Source organism: Manis pentadactyla, chromosome 5, assembly GCF_030020395.1.
Source record: "Manis pentadactyla isolate mManPen7 chromosome 5, mManPen7.hap1, whole genome shotgun sequence".
In the NCBI taxonomy this organism is placed as follows: domain Eukaryota; kingdom Metazoa; phylum Chordata; class Mammalia; order Pholidota; family Manidae; genus Manis; species Manis pentadactyla.
Genome location: NC_080023.1, coordinates 2,734,562 through 2,740,319, shown reverse-complemented (window position 1 = coordinate 2,740,319; position 5,758 = coordinate 2,734,562).

Genomic DNA, 5,758 nt, shown 5'->3' with positions numbered 1-5,758 from the left:
CCTTGTGAGTCTGTAGGTTTTTCTATGTTCTACCTGAATTTTTTCACTACAGCTGGATTGAAGATAAAGCCACTGGCTGCTGTGCCGCCCAGAAACCCCAGAGAGGCCTCAGCCCAATGGTGTCCTTGCCCGGAGTGCCCCCAAGCATGAGGGGGAGGCAGGTCAGACATCCCTCCCCCAGGGCCCTGGGGTTACAGCCCCGGAAAGGAAAAGAGGGGATATGCAAACTCCACAGTCCAAGCAGGTTTACTGCTAAACCTGGGAGGGACCCTCCCCTGTTCTAGCCAGCAGAACAAAGAAGGCGTCTCCTACGGGCTGAGAGGCTTTTTATGGCGGGCTCTTTGAGGGGAGGGGTCAGGGGAAAGGGGGGCTTGTGGCTGCTGACGTGTCCTCTGGAGAATGCCTGTAGCCTCAGTAAGATGAAACCTAGGTCTCTCAGATGGCGGGTGGGCTTATTGGAAAAGGCGGTGCTCCTGTCCTGGCTCTATCATTCCTAGCACTAAAGGGCTGTAGGAAGATGGGTCACTGTCCTTTTCTTGGTTACTTCCTGCTGAGAGGGGGCGATGAAGGGGGTTTTCTGATATTTTGAAGCAGGAAGGCCATTTGGTTGTTCTTGAGTAGTTGACTGGGAGATGGCCACCATTCAGTCCTGTAAAAATCTCTGGAATAGGGATCACGGGAAGATGGCGGCATGAGTAGTTCAGTGGAAATCTCCTCCTAAAAACATATATATTTATGAAAATACAATAAATACAACTATTCCTAAAAGAGACACCAGTGGATGCAGTACAACAGCCAGGATACATCTACATCTGCGAGAACTCAGCATCACACGAAGGGGGTAAGATACAAGCTGCGGCCAGGCGGGACCCGAACGCTCCCCAACCCCAGAACCCGGCAGGAAGGAAGGAGTCAGAACGGGGAGGGAGTGAAAGCCCAGGACTCCTAAACAACCAGCTCTAGAAATCTGCACCTAGAGCGCAGATACAAGGTGCACGGGGTGCTGGATATTAGAGAAACAGAAAAGCAAAACCTGCAGGCAGGTCCCCGCAACCGGCACCCCTGAGACAAAAGAAAAGCGAGTGCTTTCTGCAAGTCTTAAAGGGACAGGGACCCCACAGCTGATGAAGTCGTGCTGGCACACTTGGCCAGCAGCTGGGAATCCCAGGGAACTTTAGGCGCCCTAACCCCCTGGGTGGCAGTGCAGCTCTGAAGCCCCTCATGGCACTAAGCAGCCTGCCAGTCATTCCCCCAACTGGTGCGGACCCCGACACACTGGCCCAGTAGTGGGAGAGTGGCAGCATGCGCTGGGGTGGCAGCGCTGGAGAGGACCAGGAGTGGCCCATGTGTGCTGGCAGCACCAGAGGGGACCGGAAGCGGCTTGTGCAAGCCCACTGCGGCAGCGACTGAACAGCCCAGGAGTGACCCACGTGTGCCGGCAGCAGTGGCACCAGAGGAGCCCGGGAGAGGTCTGCTCAGGAGAGGCCTGCGCGCACCTGCAGCGGTGCCAGAGGGAGCAGCCGCGGTCCCAGCAGCCGACTGGAATCTCAGCCCAACGCACAGCTGCCCAGCAGGGGCGCTGCTATTGTGGAGGAGCGCACCTGGCATGCCTGCCACTCCCTGCAGGGCTCCGCGCTGCTCTGACGGAGACCCCGCCCACAGCAGCTTAGGGGACTAACCCAGTGGCTGCTCTAGGAGTGCAGGTAACCGACACAGGCAGCGGAGAAGGGCAAGGCATCCAGCAAGCAGGAAAGGACTTTCTTCTCCCAGCTGACACACCCACAACCTGCCTACAGCCACTGCTATCACCATGAAAAGGCAAAAAAATTTAGTCCAGTCCAAAATAGTTCAGACAACCCCTGAGAGAGGATCTGCAGAGACAGACCTAACCAGTCTCCCTGAAAAAGAATTCAAAATAAAAATCACAAACATGCTGACAGAGCTGCAGAGAAATACACAAGAGCTAAGGGATTACGTCTGGAGGGAGATTACAGAAATGAAACAATCTCGGGAAGGATTTATAAGCAGACTGGATAAGATGCAAGAGGCCATTGATGGAATAGAAACCAGAGAACAGGAACGCATAGAAGCTGATGCAGAGAGAGATAAAAGGATCTCCAGGAATGAAACAATATTAAGAGAACTGTGTGACCAACCCAAAAGGAACAATATCTGCATTATAGGGGTACCAGAAGAAGAAGAGAGAGAAAAAGGGATGGAAAGTGTATTTGAAGAAATAATTGCTGAGAACTTCCCCAAAATGGGGGAGTAAATAGTTGCTCAGACCATGGAAGCACACAGAACTCCCAACAGAAGGGACCCAAAGAGGACAACCAAGACACATAATAATTAAAATGGCAAAGATCAAGGACAAGGACAGAGTTTTAAAGGCAGCTAGAGAGAGAAAAAAGGTCACCTACAAAGGAAAACCCATCAGGCTATCATCAGACTTCTCAACAGAAACCCTACAGGCCAGAAGAGAATGGCATGATATATTTAATGCAATGAAACAGAAGGGCCTCGAACCAAGAATACTGTATCTGGCACGATTATCATTTAAATATGAAGGAGGGATTAAACAATTCCCAGACAAGAAAAAGCTGAGGGAATTTGCCTCCCACAAACCACCTCTACAGGGCATCTTACAGGGACTGCTCTAGATGGGAGCACTCCTAGAAAGAGTACAGAACAAAACACCCAACATATGAAGAAGGGAGGAGGAGGAATAAGAAGGGAGAGAAATAAAGAATCACCAGACAGTGTTTATAATAGCTCAGTAAGCGAGTTAAGTTTGACAGTAAAGTAGTAAAGAAGCTAACCTTGAACCTCTGATAACCACAAACTTAAAGCCTGCAATGGCAATAAGTTCATACCTTCCAATAATCACCCTAAATGTAAATGGACTGAATGCACCAATCAAAAGACACAGAGTAACAGAATGGATAAAAAAGCAAGATCCATCTATATGCTGCTTACAAGAGACTCACCTCAAACCCAAAGACATGCACAGATTAAAAGTCAAGGGATGGAAAAAGATATTTCATGCAAACAGCAGGGAGAAAAAAGCAGGTGTTGCAATACTAGTAACAGACAAAATAGACTTCAAAACAAAGAAAGTTACAAGAGATAAAGAAGGACATTACATAATGATAAAGGGCTCAGTCCAACAAGAGGATATAACCATTATAAAAATATATGCATCCAATACAGGAGCACCAATATATGTGAAACAAATACTAACAGAATTAAAGGAGGGGATAGAATGGAATGCATTCATTTTGGGAGACTTTAATACATCACTCACTCCAAAGGACAGATCCACCAGACAGAAAATAAGTAAGGACACAGAAGCACTGAACAACACAGTAGAGCAGATGGACCTAATAGACATCTATAGAACTCTACATCCAAAAGCAACAGGATATACATTCTTCTCAAGTGCACATGGAACATTCTCCAGAATAGACCACATACTAGGCCACAAAAAGAGCCTCAGTAAATTACAAAAGACTGAAATTCTACCAACCAACTTTTCAGACCACAAAGGTATAAAACTAGAAATAAATTGTAAAAAGAAAGCAAAAAGGCTCACAAACACATGGAGGCTTAACAACATGCTCCTAAATAATCAATGGATCAACAACCAAATTAAAATGGAGATCCAGCAATATATGGAAACAAATGACAACAACAACACAAAGCCCCAACTTCTGTGGGACGCAGCAAAAGCAGTCTTAAGAGGGAAGTATATAGCAATCCAGACATATTTAAAGAAGGAAGAACAATCCCAAATGAATAGTCTAAAGTCACAATTATCAAAATTGGAAAAAGAACAAATGAGGCCTAAGGTCAGCAGACGGAGGGACATAATAAAGATCAGAGAAGAAATAAAATTGAGAAGAAGAAAACAATAGCAAAACTCAATGAAACCAAGAGCTGGTTCTTCGAGAAAATAAACAAAATAGATAAGCCTCTAGACAGACTTATTAAGAGAAAAAGAGAGTCAACACACATCAACAGAATCAGAAACGAGAAAGGAAAAATCACGACGGACCCCACAGAAATACAAAGAATGATTAGAGAATACTATGATAACCTATATGCTAACAAGCTGAGAAACCTAGGAGAAATGGACAACTTCCTAGAAAGATACAACCTTCCAAGACTGACCCAGAAAGAAACAGAAAATCTAAACAGACCAATTACCAGCAATGAAATTGAAGAGGTAATCAAAAAACTACCAAAGAACAAAACCCCCGGGCCAGATGGATTTACGTCGGAATTTTATCAGACATACAGGGAAGACATAATACCCATTCTCCTTAAAGTTTTCCAAAAAATAGAAGAGGAGGGAATACTCACAAACTCCTTCTATGAAGCTAACATCACCCTAATACCAAAACCAGGCAAAGACCCCACCAAAAAAAAAAAACTACAGACCAATATCCCTGATGAACGTAGATGCAAAAATACTCAACAAAATATTAGCAAACTGAATTTAAAAATACATAAAGAGGATCATACACCGTGACCAAGTGGGATTCATCCCGGGGATGCAAGGATGGTACAACATTTGAAAGTCCATCAACATCATCCACCGCATAAACAAAAGGAAGGACAAAAACCACATGATCATCTCCATAGATGCTGAAAAAGCATTTGACCAAATTCAACATCCATTCATGATAAAAACTCTCAACAAAATGGGCATAGAGGGCAAGTACCTCAACATAATAAGGCCATATATGATAAACCCACAGCTAACTTCATACTGAATAACAAGAGGCTGAAAGCTTTTCCTCTGAGATCGGGAACAAGACAGGGATGCCCACTCTCCCCACTGTTATTCAACATAGTACTGGAGGTCCTAGCCACGGCAATCAGACAAAATAAAGAAATACAAGGAATCCAGATTGGTAAAGAAGAAGTTAAACTGTCACTATTTGCAGATGACAAGATATTGTACATAAAAAAACCCTAAAGACTCCACTCCAAAACTACTAGAACTAATACTGGAATTCAGCAAAGTTGCAGAATACAAAATTAACACACAGAAATATGTGGCTTTCCTATACACTAACAATGAACTAATAGAAAGAGAAATCAGGAAAACAATTCCATTCACAATAGCCTCAAAATGAATAAAATCCCTAGGAATAAACCTAACCAAGGAAGTGAAAGATCTATACCATGAAAACTAAAAGACTCCCTTAAGAGAAATTAAAGAGGACACTAACAAATGGAGACTCTTCCCCTGCTTCTGGCTAGGAAGAATTAATATCGTCAAAATGGCCATCCTGCCCAAAGCAACATACAGATTCGATGCAATCCCTATCAAATTACCAACAGCACTCTTCAATGAACTGGAACAAGTAGTTCAAAAATTCATATGGAAACACCAAAGACCCCAAATAGCCAAAGTAATCCTGAGAAGGAAGAATAAAGTGGGGGGGATCTCACTCCCCAACTTCAAGCTCTACTACAAAGCCACAGTAATCAAGACAATTTGGTACTGGCACAAGAACAGAGCCACAGACCAGTGGAACAGAATAGAGACTCCAGACATTAACCCAAACATATGTGGTCAATTAATATATGATAAAGGAGCCATGGACATACAATGGGGAAATGACAGCCTCTTCAACAGATGGTGCTGGCAAAACTGGACAGCTACATGTAAGAGAATGAAAGTGGATCACTGTCTAACCCCATACACAAAAGTTAATTCGAAATGGATCGAAGGCCTGAATGTAAGTCA